Source organism: Mustela putorius, unplaced genomic scaffold, assembly GCF_011764305.1.
Source record: "Mustela putorius furo isolate JIRA1106 unplaced genomic scaffold, ASM1176430v1.1 tig00003834_pilon_pilon_pilon, whole genome shotgun sequence".
NCBI classification, from domain to species: Eukaryota; Metazoa; Chordata; class Mammalia; order Carnivora; family Mustelidae; genus Mustela; species Mustela putorius.
In genome coordinates, this window is record NW_025421987.1 from 103,531,807 (window position 1) to 103,548,149 (window position 16,343).

Here is a 16,343-nt window from a genome sequence, read left to right on the forward strand (position 1 = left end):
CTGGCTGGTTCCCGTAACAACTGAACAGAATTTAGCCCTCACCACTCCCTCAGTGCTCTCATGCCGACTGTGCATAGGCCTCAGAAGCAACCCCCCCCCTCAATTCTGCCCTGCAGGGTAACATTCACATCTCAACCTACCTAATCCAGTGGACCCCCAGCTCTTTCTGCTGCCTGCAGTGTGGTTAACCAGGGAGAAGAGCCAGGGCAGACTGGATAACTTGCACAAAGGCCCAAGGCATGGTCGCATTTAGTCTTCCCATTTTACCAGTGCTGAGACAGTCACAAACATTAAGGCCTTTGCCCAGGGGAACAGCTTGGTAAAGGGGGAAGCTTGGACTTGGCAGGTAAAATCGAAAACTGCCCCCACTCACCCCCCAGCTAGTCCAGGGCACTAGAAGTTCCAAGGCTCTTGGAAACCGAGAGGTTAACGAGGGGCCAGTGTCTCAGGGTCCACACAGCCCTTCAGAACAATGAGCCCCAGTGGCATCCCTGGCTCCTGGGGTGCTGCCACCTGGCCCTCTCAGCCTCAGAGCTCCCACCCCAGTGGCCCACCTCCCCCAATGTCACCATGTCCTCCTGCCACCCAAGGCAGGGCAGGGGGTGGGAGTGAACTCAATCCAGGGGTGCAGGCAGCTCAGGCCCCTGAGTCACAGCTTCCTTCAGTGGCAATAGGGGCCAAGAAGAGGAAGTAGTTTTACATTTAAATCTTACTCTCAGCTCTAGTGGCCTATTAATATTTTCCTAGGGCTGGGGCAGTCATGCCTGCAGCCAAGGAGAACGTCTCAGCTTGAGACGGGAGCCTGCATGTCCACCAGAAAAGTCACTTTGGCAGTCACCCCACCAGGGATGGGTGGATTCTGGGTAATCTGGGCATCCCCAAAGTGAGGTCCCTCAAACCCCCCTGAGCCTGGCTGGCCGCTGTCCTATTCTTTCCCCATTCCAAGGCAGCTATTTCTTCATAGCTCCTCCAGGGCTGCTTAGGCTCAACCCTTCACAGCATGAACCCAGCCAGCACCACTCCTCAACAACCAAACCTCCTTTAGACCCCTTGTCCCACTTTTCTGCTCTGGCCCTCTTTCCCTCTGCCTTCCCCTAGCAACTCAAAAAAACCCTTTTCCTCAAATCCGAGGCCAAGGCCTAGCAAGTCCACCACTCACGGCAGGTGCATTCAGTGGCTTGGCTCTGCCCTCTGCAGGGCCCCCTCCCAGGTCTTACCCTCCCATCACTCTGGCGTTGTCACCCCATAGTCAACCCCCATGGGTGTCTGAAGCTCTCCCCGCTGACCATACCATTCCAGGCCCTCCCTGAACTGCCCTCAGCCCCGCTTGCCCCTCACGCAGCCTCTGCTCCCGCTGATTCCTGGTATGGCGTCCCTGAGGATGGAGATGGTGCCTAACTTGTCAGCGGCTCCAGCCCCTGGCAGGGCACCTCAGAGTCTGCCAATGACTGTACTCTACCGTTTCAGCTTTCCTCCACCTGTGAGAACATTCCCTCTCTAAGGAACCGCCTCCTGAACCTCCCTTCCTCCCCAGCCCTCTCCTACCATCCAGGTCTCCTTCCTCTCAGCCACATGCTCGTGTCTAAGGAGTGCTGGCCAAGTGGCAGGTGACAGCCAGGGGCCTTTGCAGCTGTTAGGCCATTTGACTCCTCATAGTTACCACACCAAGAAGGCCTTGTTCAGCACCTGTCAGTGATGAACCCCGAGGTCACAGAGGTTCTGTGGCTTGTCCGTCTGCGAGTCCAAATGCAAAGCTCCTAGCTCAGCTACATGGCCATTCTGTTCCTTCTCGGGAGCATGCCCCACTACTTCTCCCTTCAAATCTGGGAGTTGGGAGTTATCTTCCTGTCACATTTGCCCACTAGGGTGGGGCAGGCAGGGGTCTGATGGACCGCATCATCTTTACGTCTCTAGAGCCCCGGCACAGCTTTCTGCACAGACACTCCTGGTGTCAGCTGTCGGCATTTCCACAATGTGGGGTGACACTGGGAGCCAACTGGGATTCTGGCTTGGGTAGAGAGGCGAGGACAGAGGTAGTGTGGGGACTATACCCAATGGGCCAGGCGGGTCCCAGAGTAGTAAGTGGTGACCCTCATAAGGGAGATAATACGTGAGGAGTTCCACTAGGTACACATGGGCCCCAGCCCAGCAGAAGTGGGTGACAATGAGCAGATGCTTTCCTGCCACGCACGCTCCCAAAACAGTGAGTCCCCCCAGGTCCCAGCTCCCTGACCACTTTGCCTAATGGTCTGGAGATGCCTAGGAGCCTCCTGGTGGCAGCAAGGCAAATCTAGTATTATCTTTCCCCTAAGTGAGAGGGTACAGTTGGGGGGAGGTGACAGTTAAGCAGAACACAGCTTCATGGGTTGTGCCTCAGCGCTGTCCCAGACCAGAGCTGCCTGTCTCATAGAACCATGGCCTTGCACTGGCCCACTGAGAAGTTAGCAGCCTGGGAGAAGGGCAGGGGTGGTGACAGACAGTAAAGGGAAGGTCTGGAGACCAGGGGCAGGCATCGCTCTGTGTCAGCAGCCCCTGGCTATGAGATGAACACTTCTTACCAGGTCTGACTATGGCTAAACTCCAGCCCTCCAAGTCCTGGCTGTCCCACTACTTCAACTGCTTTACCCTGCAGTGACAGAAAGAGGCGCTCAGGGAAACAAATGAACTTCCTCATCTCATGTGCTCACAGAAGCCAGGTGGATAAATGAGAGAAAGGGGCAGGTATGGGCAGTAGGGAGCAGTGGGGCCTGCGGCAAACAGGAGACCACTATTACCCTCCATCAGGAGGTGGAATCATGTTGACCGCGGCAACAAGAGCATATCTGCAACAGGTTGCCCGATGGTCTAAATTTTTAAAGAGTAGCCAGAAATTGGAATTTTTACGTGAAGCTGAGGGTTCTTTTTTTAAAGATTTATTTATTTGCAAGAGAGAGAATGAGAGAGCATGAGATGGGGGAGGGTCGAAGGGAGAAGCAGACTCCCCATTGAGCCAGGAACTCTATCCAGGACTTGATCCCAGGACTTCAGGATCCTGACCTGAGCTAAAGGCAGACGCTTAACCAATTGAGCCACCCAGGTGCCCTGTGAAGCTGAGTTTTTAACGTTAACTACCCACCATTTGAGCCAAATGAATCCCCCACCCCCCGGGGGGGCTTCAGCCCACAAGGGCACCCGCTGCTGCCCCTGGGCCACTAGAGCACATAAGGCAGTTACTCTTTGCACCGTTGTGGCCTGGCCCGGCTTGGGCCACAAGAAGGTGTGAGATTCAAGGAGGTGGAAATGACACTGAGAAGTAGCAGCAGCAGGGGGTTAGCAGTCTTTAGGGGGAGCACACGGCCCACCTCAGGAGTGTTCAGGGGCCAAGGGAGGTGAAGGGCAGGAAGGCACACATTGCTTACATGTGTTTCTATCATTGATATTCAAGATGTCACACACAATTAATGAAAAACGTAAAACTTTATATGTTTGACCAACAGTGAGACAGAAACACAGTTGAGGCTCTTGTCTGAGATGGGGGGAGGCAATCCAATCTCCATTTTAAACAAGTAACCAGGCTGGAGAGAACTAGGCTGGAGCAAAATAAAAGGGAAACTTCCTGAAAACGAGGTGAGCATGACAATGAGCAGCTGGGGAGGTGTGGGATCTCCTTGAAGCAGGATGGAAGAAGGAGGGCCCAGCAGCCGGCTCTGGAGGGGTGAACCAGGGCTGCGGGGTGGGGGGGGAGGAGTGGTGACTTTTCAGGGACCCTCCCAAACTCCAGATTTTAAGCCCACTCCGCTGCAAAGGCGGGAGGCAACTTTTCACACCCCTCTCCCCAAATGCAAAACAGTCGCAGCAGGTCTCCTCCCCTCCTCAGCAGACAGGCCAGGACTTGGGGAGGGAGCAGCTGGCGAGCTGGCAGAACTGATCTGTCCCCAGCAGCCACTACTGGCCTCCTATCTCCCTTTTTCCTACAGACAGCACTTTTATAAAAAGCCCCTTGTCATTGGCCCCTCTGCTAGGTGTGTGACCTCAATCTGTGTATGCCTGTTTCCTCACTTGCTGATACCAGTATCCACCTCATAGGGTTGTTTTGAGGATGGGATGAGCTCACACAAGCAGGTGCACAGAAAGGATTGCTATTCTTCTCGTTCTTGTTACCATTATCACCATCAGTATGTTGTGGGAACTCCTGCCAGTGCCCCTTCCACCAAATTGTGCAGAAGAACGCCCGGGGCTACACACGGGTATTTTCCAGGTTGTCCCAAAGTGCTCAGGGTGGTGGTGGGGGGGGTTGGTAAGGGAGGCAGGTGCTCCCGCTGAATCACCTCCTTCAGGCTGAGAAGCTCTTAGTACAGTCCATAGGCTTGGCTATCCCAGAACTTAACAAGGAAGCGTATTTTATTTCTGATAATGGAGAAACGACCAGAATCCACCCCCTGGGCTGCCTTGTTTCAGGGATCTGGAGAAAGGGGGACGTTTCAGAGCTATGCCCATCCTACAGCCCATCTCATGGGAGCCACCCTAGGGGCAGGAAAGTCAGAGGCAAAACAGATGTCAGGAGCTTGGAAATGGGTCTGATGCATCAGTTTTGAATCCTGGGTGTCTTACTTCCTAGCTGTGGGTAGCCTTGGAAGAGTTATAAACACTTCTCTGTGAAACCACTGTTGCTAGAAGCAGCAGCCTGCTGGACATGCACTCGGGCTGAATCTGTGGCCGGGACCGAGCATACTCTAGTACCTGTTTATTACGTCCACCCCACATACTTGGCACTTCACGTGTATTCCTCATGCACCCCCTACCACACCTCAGGCCAGGTGAGATTACTGTTACACTCCCAAACACTCGGCTGTCCCACGACCCTGTGCACGCGGCCTCTCCGGCTCCCAATGTGTCAGTTCCATGAGCACAGGGCGCGTCCTCTGTTGGACCCTCTGCTGTCCCAGCACACGTATGACACAAAGAAGGTGCTCAATAAGTGTCTGCTGGTTTACATCAGCTCCAATCCTCCCTGCTACCCTGCAGAATGTTCTAACAGGAAGGAGAAAAGTTCACTCTTGGGTTCGCTCTGGCCATTGGGACTTGATGTGTCCAGTACTTAGTGCTGTTACACCTGGCTAGCCATGTAAGGATAGGGGGCCTACCTCTTGCCTAGACAAGTTCTCTAGTAGGTTTTTCTGAGACAAAAGCCTAGGCCCACAGCCTGGTCCAGGACAGATTTCATGACAGCTATGCCACCAAAAGTAAAGAACATTTGGAGTTCTCAAGACTGGGGAAAAGGGGTGCCTGGGTGGCTCAGTGGGTTAAGCCGCTGCCTTCGGCTCAGGTCATGGTCTCATGGTCTCAAGTCCCACATGGGGCTCTCTGCTCAGCGGGGAGCCTGCTTCCCTCTCTCTCTCTCTGCCTGCCTCTCCATCTACTTGTGATTTCTCTCTGTCAAATAAATAAATAAAATCTTAAAAAGAAAAAAAAAACTGGGTAAAAGTGTCCAGGAAAATTAGTCCCTGGAGAAGGGGCACAAACTAGACTTGAGGAGACAGACTGACCAAGAGAAGTCTTCCGAGGGTAAGCGGGCAAGAGGAAGAGGTCTGCTATTCAATTTTAACTTCTTCCCTGTTCTGAAAGCCTGTTAGCTGTGGCTTAATAGGGGTTAAGGAATGAGGAAGCCAAGCAGATTGCACACATGCACGGGGGCAAAGCTGGGGCAGCTGACCCGGGAGGCCGGATGGCCAGTGGACATGGTCCCCACCTGGAAATCCTCCAAAATACTACAGGTGGGGGGCATTTTCATCAATGCTTGGGTAATTTTTAAAGAAAAATAAACAACAGGCACCTAGGTGTCCCAGTTGGTTAAATATCTGACTCTTGATCTCATCTCAGATCTTGATCTCACGGTCATGAGTTCAAGCTCAGCACTGGGTGTGGAGTCTACCAAATTAAAATAATAATAAATAAATAAATAAAGCAACTTTGGGGGGCCTGGGTGGTGCAGGCAGTTGAGTGTCCAACCTTTGGTTTCTGCTCAGGTGGTAATCTCAGGGTTGTGAGACAGTTCCCCCACCGTCCGGCTCTGTGCTCAGAGTAGAGTCTGCCTGTGACTCTCTCCCTCCATCCCTCCCCGCTGCACTCTCTCTCAAGTAAGTAAATAAATAAATCTTTAAAAAAAAAAAAAAGGAAGAAAAAATAAATAATGCACTCAGAAATTCTACACAGAGAAAATCCTTTGGGAAGAATGATGAGATATTGAGGACAGCATGTCCCCATTTCCATGGAGGCATGGATGTGCTATGAGGGCCTGGCCCAGTAAACCTGGGTCAGGAAGAACTGGGATGGGGTGGCTGGGACATCTGCATTGTTCCCTGTTGGGGACCTTGCAAGGGAGGCTCACAGAGTGGGGGACTGCCCAAGTCTCAAGACAACAGGTGGCCGGGCAGCAATCAGAGAGAGGCTCTTCTGGCCTGCAGCCCATGCTCCTTCCCACTCTCCTGTGGGTCTTCTGAGGAAGGAAAGGACGGAGACCCCCTTTGGCCACCAATTCAGCAGCCCTGCTGGTGGCCCCAGCCCCATGCCAAGGACCCTGCCTGGGGCCCTCTCCTTCCACACACAGAGGCTCTCCCAGCCCTCCGCCCTGTCTTTCCTATTCACTCACACCAACCCTAAATAGAAAAAAGTCCCTGTTAAGGGCTTTATTAGAATGGTTATTTTGTTGGAGCGCCAAGTGGCCTACTCCAGCTCCCCCTTTCCATCCCTCCAGCCGTCCCCAGTTTGAGTCCAGAAGGAAAACAAAGGCTTTGTTTCTTTATTTTGGTTTCCTCTGTAAAATCTCAAACATGCAGGAAACACCCACCCAGGCCCAGATAAGTGGACTTGGGGCCACTGTCCTCTGCAGGCGGGTGGGGTTGGGGGTCAGTGAGTAGGGATGGGCGGGAAGATTCTGATGCCAGCTGACCTTAGTTCCCTGGGAGGCCAGCAGGGCACCTGGGGCTGGGCCTGGCTTCCTGGAGAAGAAGGGCTGGGCCTGAGAAGCACCAGGCCTTCTGGGCTCCGCTGCCCAAGGAAACTCAACCTGAGGAATGTGGGTGTGGAAGGAGGCTGAGAAGACAGATCTCATACAGTTATTTTTTAGTATATGCCCCCAAGGCTTTGGGACAGTGTCTCCACCCTTTTCCATCATCCCTGGTTACAATAAAGCCGGCATTGAAATAAGAACTTGATAGTGGCTATTTTGGACCACTGAGCCAACTTGTGAGAGAATGGTCCTTGCCAAGAGGAGATGGGCTCGCTTGGGTCTCCCTACATTTCCAGCAGAATTCAAATACAGGGGGATGAATGTGTAGGTTATCCAAAAGGGGGAATTTTCAAGAAGGTATGTTGAAATTCTAAAGGATAAAAAATCACCTAAATGAAATGAAAATTTCAGGCTCTCTGCTCAGCAGGGAGCCTGCTTCCTCCTCTCTCTCTCTCTGCCTGCGTCTCTGCCTACTTGTGATCTCTCTCTGTCAAATAAATAAATAAAATCTTTAAAAAAAAAAAAAGAAATGAAAATTAATTTTCCTTTTTTTTAAAGATTTTATTTATTTACTTTTCAGAGAGAGAGGGAGAGAGAGCAGAAGCAGGGGGAGCAGCAGGCAGAGGGAGAAGCAGGCTCCCCGCTGAGCAGGGAGACCAGATGCGGGACTCCATCCCAGAACCCTGGGATCATGACCTGAGCCGAAGGCAGATGTTTAACCAACTGAGCCATCCAGGGATCCCAAATTTTGCTTTTGAAATGAATATATGCTGCTTTCGAGAGGCAAGAATCTGTCCCCACGCCTGGGTGGCTCAGTTGGTTAAGCAGCTGCCTTCGGCTCAGGTCATGATCCCAGCGTCCTGGGATCGAGTCCCACATCGGGCTCCTTGCTCCGCAGGGAGTCTGCTTCTCCCTCTCTGACTCTGCCTTCCACTCTGTCTGCCTGTGCTCGCTCTTGCTCTCTGACAAATAAATAAATAAAATCTTAAAAAAAAAAAAAAAAAAAAAAAAGAATCTGTCCCCAGATGCCCCTGAGAATGATCAGTTTCTGTGGGGTGAGTGGGCCTCCCCACCTCTACCAGCCATCCAACAACCTCCAAACAGCCCTCTGTGCCCACAAACCCTGTCACTGCTTGGGTACTGGGCTATATAGTCTGGGTACTTGGTATAGTAGGGCCGCCTCACACATAGTGTATACAGTAGGTTCCATCTATGAAATCAGAACTTTTCTTTTGAAAGTAGGCCTCATTTAAAATAAAAAGGGGTTTTTTTTGTTTGTTTTTTGAGGGGCAGGAGGGACTTTGAGGGAGGCACTCTATTCTGTTTCATTGACCTATCTATTCCTGTGCCAGGCCTCCACCACTTTATTCTGGTTTTATAGTATCTTAGTGTCTGGTAAGACTGGTCCCCTCTCCTTACTCATTAAGGTCTATAAGCAAGAGAGTAAAATGCTCAGATTTCATTCTGAAATTTTTGTCCACGTTAAGATGGATTTATAGGGGGCAAAATTATAGACCGAGAATCAGTTAGACTGGTATTGCAGTAACCTAAGTAAGCCATGTTAAGGCTGGAGCCAGAGTAAAGATGATTAGCAATCAGGGGAGGAATTAATTAGAAATAATCCAAATCATCATATTCAAAAAAGAGAGAAGTGGGCTTGTAAACATAACAGGTCTGTGTATTTCCAAATAATCAAACAGGAACTGGTTTTAAAGTACGTTTCACGGCCTTCCCTGGTGCAGTCTCTGGACAGCTCTTACCAGACAACACAGCCCGACAAGCAGGTCCCTCTGAGGTCCCCGTGCCAGTGTCTGGCAGCACCCCCGTCAGACTTGGGAAGGACATGGGCCATGCTGCTCTCCCTGGGCCACTCAGGGACAGAGAATATTTCAATTCATTCTTAACACTTAACAAAGAGAATGTGAGGCCCGCCTCAGGTCCCAGTGTTCTCTTGGGCAACTAGTTCAAATCTTCCTCCCCATCGTGACTCCCTGCAAATGGAGAATGCCTGAATGTGGAAGGCTTTCCTGGAAGTTTCTGAATCTCCTCGGCATGGCTTTCCAAAACACTACTCTGCTAAGTGTTCTAACCCAGGCTGGGGCTTCGAGTTTCAAGGGGCGAGGCAGGCTACCGCTCCGGCCAGGAGTCCTGGGAGTCCTGGAGTCCGCTGGGGGTGGAAGGGAGAAGGCTGCAAACAGCTGCCTGTCCCTCCTTACTGGGCCTGCAGAGCGGAGATCAGAAACGTACCCCACTGCACCTTAAACTAGTTCCACACTTTGGAATGGAAGGGGTGTTTTGCTAAGGTTTGTGTAAAATGAGCTCCTTAGCAAATCACTGTTATCTAATTATAAAATCATGTTTCTTCTCTATTCTAAACACAGAAGTCTATCACTTACACAGCGTATGCTTTGAGCAGGTACGACTACACTCTGCTTGCAGCCTGGCCTGAACCTGCAGTGGTCCAGGCAGGTGCTTCCAGAGAAGATCAACATTTTGGACAAGGGTTAAATCCAAAAGCACCCACATGCCCACCGCCCCCACCACCCCCGGTGGTTTCTCCGCAGCTATGGGCAACCTTGGTGGAGGCCCAGAGGCCCTTGCTGAATTAGTGGAGGACAGGAAGCTGAAAGAGCCAGTATGCAGAAGCTCCAAAGCCCACCTCAGGCCGAGGACAGGCCCAGACCAGCGAGACCTTATGACCAGGGACACGGCCAAAGTCCTGACCTACTGGGCAACAGATTGAGTATGGATGAAATCGCTGGCCTCTGTCCATTTTGGGAAGGGACCCATGGTGCTTGTTACACGATCCTTTATATTGTCATTTTTCTATTTGTCAAAAAATTAAAAAAATAAACTAAGTGCCCAAAAGATCTAGGGGTTTGCAGTTGACTGTAAGATTAATGGGCGTCAGGGAGTACCATGGCCACCCAGGCACTCTGCCTCTCTTCCCAACCAGCGGCTCCATCACATCCTCTAGCATAGGCCACTCTGTCCCCCTCCTCACAAGGGCTCGCCTGCAGCCCTGGCCATTGGTGCGCAGACCCCTGAGGGACAGACCCCATGAGCACCAGGAACCAAGAGAGGGGCCATTTTTGGTCACCCAGTTGTGGGAGTGGCCCAGTGTCACAGAAGGATATGTACTTGGGGACCAGATGGACCTCGGTCAGACTCCTGGGCTCTTCTTTTCTCAGGCTTTGACTGGATGTGGCCTCCTCGACCTCCCTGAGCCTCAGTTTCCACATACGTAAAAGGCTAAGGGCAATTGCTATGAGGCCTGGTATGGCTAATAGAGTGTTTAGCCTAGGCCCAGCCCCCAAGTCTTTGTTGAAGGGAGGGGGGGAAGGAAGAAGGAAGGACAGAGACAAACTGTCTTTCAACCATTTGAGGAGCTGCTGGAGACAGTGGAACTGGTGATGGAGAAAAGCATGACTATCAGGGATTCGCCAGGGACAGATCCAGGGCAGGCAGCTTCAGGGGAGAAAGGAAAGAACCTGGCAAGGACGAGAGAATCCCCAAATGGAAAAGTGGACAAATTTGGGGGCAGCAAGCTTCCTATCTCTAGAAGTGTCCAGCTGAAGCCAAGGGAGGAAGGGAGGGACTGTTAGGGAGAGACTCCCTTGAAAGTTTCCCAGCCTTTATTCAAGGGCTCACTTTCCCATTTGTTCCATATTTGTTCATATTTGTTAATTACTGAACTACTACTGGCTTAATCTTTACCTTAAAATCATAATACTTTGGGGCACCTAGGTGGCTCAGTCAGTTAAGCGTCTGCCTTTGGCTTAAGTCATAATCCCAGGGTCCTGGGATGGAGCCCTGCCTTGAGGGGGGAGGGTCCTTGCTCAGTGAGGAGTCTGCTTCTCTCTCTGTCTACTGCTCTGCCTGCCGTTCCCCCTGCTTATGCTATCTCTCTGTGTCAAATAAACAAAATCTTAAGAAAAAGAATCAACATACTTTTCATTTACTTTTTTTTTAAGATTATTTTTTAGTAATTTCTATACCCAACATGGAGCTTGAACTCACAACCCTAAGATTAAGAATCACATGCTCTTCCGACTAAGCCAGCCAGATGCCCTCATCATACTTTTTAACTTAAAACCTTTCTCTAGTGTTAATTTGAACAAAATATCCATTTTCTAAAAATGGATTTGATGTGATGCCTGTATTGTTATAATACATATAAACAAGCATATTAAAATGAAACGATGCTGTATGTGCCTCACCTAAAATTATCTGCCTGACCATGCTAAGAAATCTGCCCTACAGGATCTGAATCTAGACTAACTACGCTCCAGGGTCCCCTCCTGGATCTATGATTCTGTTACGTGAGGTTGCTTGAATACTGATGATGCTCTTAATCCTTACAGCCCTTTCTGGTCTCCCAAGCATGTTCTCATCTGTGTATTTCATCTAATCCCATGATGACCCTGAGGGCAGGCAAAGAAGTCACAGATGGCACCTGGGTCCCTGTAGTAGGAAATGTGCCCAAGGCCCTCTAGTTAGTCACAGACCAGAACCAGGGTGCAGAGCCCCCAACCCCCCACCCTCTCCTCATGCTACCACCACACTAAACCCCAGTCCATCCTTGGTGCTCTCCCCAATCTCATTAGCATCACAGCCCAGATGTGAATCATAGTGTTTTATCCATTTAGGTGGCCAGAGGCCAAGCTCTGGAGATGAAAATACACCCCTCTGAGACCCATAAAGACATTTCAGCAACTAGCTATGACCTAGATTGTCATTTGGCCTTCTGGCCATCAGCAGGCCCCACCTAGAAAAGCTACCCAAAATACTAAAGGTCAATGAGAGGGACATTAAAAAGTTAAATACACACTGTTACTTCCTGAACTTTCTGAAAGGGATGGCTGCAGAAAGCTGCCTTGGATCTTGCCAACCTGGTGCTCAGTGTTGGGGGCCGGGGCGAAGTCTCTGGGGGCAGGTGAGATCAGCCTCATCACCTGCAGCAGACACACCCACCCAGAAGGCTGAAGACAGCAGGTGCCCAGGGGTGTAAAGGACTGTCACTTCAGCTTCAACATCACCTCTGTTGTCTGAAGCAGCCACCAAAACCTGGCCTTCACTCGTAACATCTACCATCCTAACATGACAGCCTGGCTGTGGGGGCAGAGCCATTGAGTGGGTTCCCGGTAACCACTAGAGAGACAACGTGGCTTAGACCAGGGGATTTAACCTGGTCTAACCTGGAGTCTAACCAGGACTTTGTACACCCAAGCAGCTTTTCTCTAGGCTTCTCCCTGGCATACTGAAGAGGCTGTGACCCAATAAGGTAAAAACCATTGCTCTGGTCACCAGACCCTCAGCCTTCTTGGCTGCCTTTCCCATGTAATAGATTGCTGGAAGTGGTGCTAATATCCAGTCTCTGTGTAGAACAACTTCACATCTTCGGCATCTTTGGGAGATCTAAACTCTGCTTTATCTACTATTCTTGGGTTTTGTTGTTTGCAGCCAAAAGCAGCCCCATCGATCCAGTACCATAAGGCCCAGTGGTAATACCCAAGACGATGAAGGTTGTCCAGGCCTCAGAGTCCACCCATAAAATCTTTCTCAGGGCCTGAAGTTTCTGTGCAGCCCTTAGACAATGGATACTTGCCAGGTGCCCCAGGGCACAGGGAGCTCCTTCAGCTCCCTCCTTTATTTCGTCCCCACTCAAAGGTAACTACATTTTACCTGCCCTGAGCCTGGCAGGTACAGAACCTCTGCAACTCACTGCACACTCTGGATGCTTGAGAATATTCCAGTTTTGCACAAGAACGTGTTCCCATTCAGGTCACATAAGTATGGTTTGTACGAATTATACAATGCTCATGAGCAGGTGTGCTTCCCATCGCTTACAGGGAGGAACCCTTCCATGTGGGGGCATTTCACTGGCAGGACTGATTACACCAGGTGTGAGATATAAAGTGGGGTCCATGTTTCCCTGAGAAGTCACTTGATCCAGCCCACTGGTCACCATGCAAATCTGACTTGATGGGAGGACCAGTTGCCCCGGGACCTAGCTTGTTTCATCTGAGTTTGGTAGTCCTCCCTGACTCCAGGTCATCCATCACTCAAACTCAGGAGTCAACCCCAGAGATCTATGACTTTATGAGCAGCTCAGATCAACTCACTGTGTGAAATACATATGGTTAGAGCTAATAATAAAATAAAAGTTACACCTGCCACCAAAACGCCTTCTGTAGGTGAAAGTTGAGTAGTGGAAAGTGCAAACTGCCTTTTGCAAGAGCAAAGCGGGCAAATCTTGGAAGATTGTCTCTTGCTCACTGGGGTTCTGCAGGGGGCTCTGACCCTCTTCTCCATAAAGAAATGTTGAGGGGCGTCTGGGTGACTCAGTCCATTGAGCATCTGCCTTTGGCTCAGGTCATGATCCCAGGGTCGTGGAATGGAGCCCCACCTCAGGCTTCCAACTCAGTGGGGAGTCTGCTTCTCCCTCTCCTGCTCCCCCTGCTTGTGTGCTCTCCCCTTCTCTCTGTCAAATAAATAATAATCTTAAATTTTTAAAAAAAAAAAGATGTTGAGGCCAGGGGCTGGGGTGGGGGCAGTTTCTGCTAAAGCACCCCACTTCCTCAACACCACCCACCTCCAAAAGAGGCTGGTGGACCCTGCAGCCATAAAAACCCCAGAGCATTGAAGCCCAACACCTCCTGACCTGGCAGAGAAAGTACAGACTACACCATAAACTGCAGATAGAGAAACTCACTGGCTGCCGCAAGTGAGAGCAGACCCAAGGTTGAAAATCACAGCCCGAAATATTTTCAGCCCCTGTCAGTAGGGACTTGCAATTTACCGGAAATTAGTAGATTTATAAAATGTTAGCCAGCTCAAGTTTCTTCTCTGGGAAGACAAGCAGAGAATCTCTAAGAACTGTCTCCGGGAAATGCTTTGTTCACTGCAAAGCCCCTGACACATGTCAGTTATTAATCCCAAGAGCTCACCACCCACACTTCAACCAACCTGGGCCTGTCAACAGAGCAAAAGGTTACCACAGGCTGCACCTGGAGCCCTCAAGCCAGGGAGAGCTCCGCCCTCAGAAGAGGGGCCTGAACAGCCACAAGGTCTCGAGATAGGATCCTGGGCAAGTTACTGATACCCACAGCAACCCAAATGGATGTGGGTGCCTGGGTCGTTCAGTCTATTAAGCGTCTCCCTTGGGCTCAGGTCATGATGTCAGGGTCCTAAGATCGAGCCCCTTATCCCCTGGCTCTCTGTGCGGTGGGGAGCCTGCTTCCACCACTCTCTCTGCTTGCCTCTCTGCCTACTTGTGATCTCTTTCTGTCAAATGAATAAATAAAATTTTAAAACAACAACAATAAACCTCTGGGAGAGTCTTGTCAAATGATGAGCAAGCACACTCTGGGCCAGTGCCTGGTCTGTGGGAGCTCTGCTGACTGCTGCTATTACAGGGGGGCTTTGGGTTTTTAAGTCAGATCTCCCTTAATACTCTTTTCAGGCTAGAATTCTGAGCCTTGTCAGTCATTCTCTACCATCGGGTCCAGGACAGACTGTGTGTCTTGGAGATGCAAGAACCATTTAGCTCAAGGAGGTTCGGTACCAGCAGGGGCCCGTGAGGGAGGAGGTGGGGGAATCCCAGAGCTCTGAGATAGGCTACCCCATGAGGTGGCCCTTGTCCATCTCTTCAAACTTGGCCTTCTCGAAGGCGAGCACAGACCTCAATTCCAGCCACAGAGTGTAACTGGGTGTTCAGTGCCCACGCTCCTGCCAGGCATCACCTCCTCTAGGAGGCCTCCCCTGACCTTTCACACTGTCTGTCCCACAACCCCTGATCTTCCCTGACTTCGTCACGGACCACAATGCGCTGTCGCTCATTTTTTGTCCTTACCTTCCCCGCAAAGCAAGAACGGGCACCATGCCCCACTCAATGGGCGCCCCAGCCAAGTCCGGTCAATGAATGAGCCGGGCCCCAGTGGTGAGCAGAGCCCCAAGCCCCGGGTGCCGTGAAGGGCCGTTTGTGCGGCAGGCTGCCTTTTATTTTTGAGATAAATTTGACAACACCCGCGGCGGATCCCTGCCCACGTTAACGCCATTTTAAAAGGGGAGAAAGGGTCCCCCCACCTCCCCCGCCGCTCCCCGCCGCCCACCACCCCGCTGGTCCCCGCCGAGGCGGACAAGAAACCGAAGGGCGGTTCCATGAAAGAGGATCTCTGGGCGGTGGACAGGCCCTCCCCGCCGCGGTCTCTATTGTGGCGGATCTCTTGATCGCACGACGTTACGCCGGAGCCCGCGGTGGGGGCAAAAGGCCACTCCCCGCCAGTCCCCGGGCGCGCTCCGTGAGTGCGGCAGGGCCCGGGGGCGGCCACACCTCCCGCCCCGAACAAAGCGCCCGGCCGGGCCCCCTGCCCTCCCCGGCGGCTGCACCACTCACCGCGCGCTCCAGCCCCGGCTCGGCTCCGGTCCTCAGGCCGCCTCCTCCATGCCCGCGCGGCGGAGGAGGCAGCGCCGCGCCCGGCCGGCCCCACTGCAGCGGGACTGGCGGCTCCCGGCCAGCCGGCCCTCTGGCCGCTCCGGCCCGTCTCCGCCCCGGCGCCTCCTTAAAGCGACCGCGCAGCCCGCGCGCGCCCGGAGCGCCCGGCGCGCCGCGCATTCCTTATATTGCAACAGCGCCTGCTAAAAATAGAGCTCCGCGGCATGCGCCGGCGCTGGGGGCGGGGGGGGGGGTGCGCCGCGACCCCGCCGCCCCCGCGAGCACCCGGGCTCCCCGGACGCGCGGCCCGCTCAGTCCCTGCCACACGGGCAGACTGCCCCCGGGCGGGCTCCGAGCGGGGTCCGCGCCGCCGCCTTCCCCGCGACCCCGCGCATTTACCCGGTCAGACCCCGGCTCCGCCGCGCTGGCTTTTAAAGTGGACGCGGCATGGGAAATCGCTCGGGCCTGTTTAAGAGCCTCTGGCCCCAATCTTGAAGTCTCCGCTCCGGCCCGGCCAACTTCTGAGACTACCGACGCCTCCCCAGTCCTTAGCCATCGCCACCTCAACGGAGTTCGCTTCGAATCCCGGGAGGGGTTTCTTCCCAGATCCCGAAGCAGCCTCCCTTCCCGATAGGCCTTCTCGGTGCACCATTTCTGGGCCCTCAGTTCGTTCCGATGGATGCGACGGGCACAGGAGACACTCGTGCTCCATTTCATTGTTTCAGTTCTGCTAACTCCTCTCCATCGATGAAATTTTTTCGTTTAAAAAAAAATGGAAATATAATTCAGATACCATAAAACAAGACTTTGGAAGTGTACAGTTACGTGGTTTTTAGCCTATCAGCTAAGTTGCTGGACCATCACGGTTAATTTCAGAACATTTTCATAGCCCCCCCCCCCCAAAATGCCTTACCCATT

At 52.2% G+C, this 16,343-nt stretch overlaps 1 protein-coding gene across 2 annotated transcripts in view; it reads right to left on the bottom strand.

Moving 5' to 3' along the window:
- Positions 1-15,980, bottom strand: part of MRAS (muscle RAS oncogene homolog) — a 61,676-nt gene extending 45,696 nt beyond the window's left edge. Inside the window, exon 1 of one of the 2 annotated variants that reach the window (XM_004762423.3) lies at positions 15,825-15,980. The gene's annotated coding sequence lies outside the window, so the exon portion shown is untranslated. Of the gene's footprint in view, positions 1-15,386; positions 15,598-15,824 lie in introns of those variants that run through there. The other variant, XM_045088865.1, reaches the window with a different exon arrangement.
- Between the last annotated feature and the right edge of the window lie 363 nt (positions 15,981-16,343).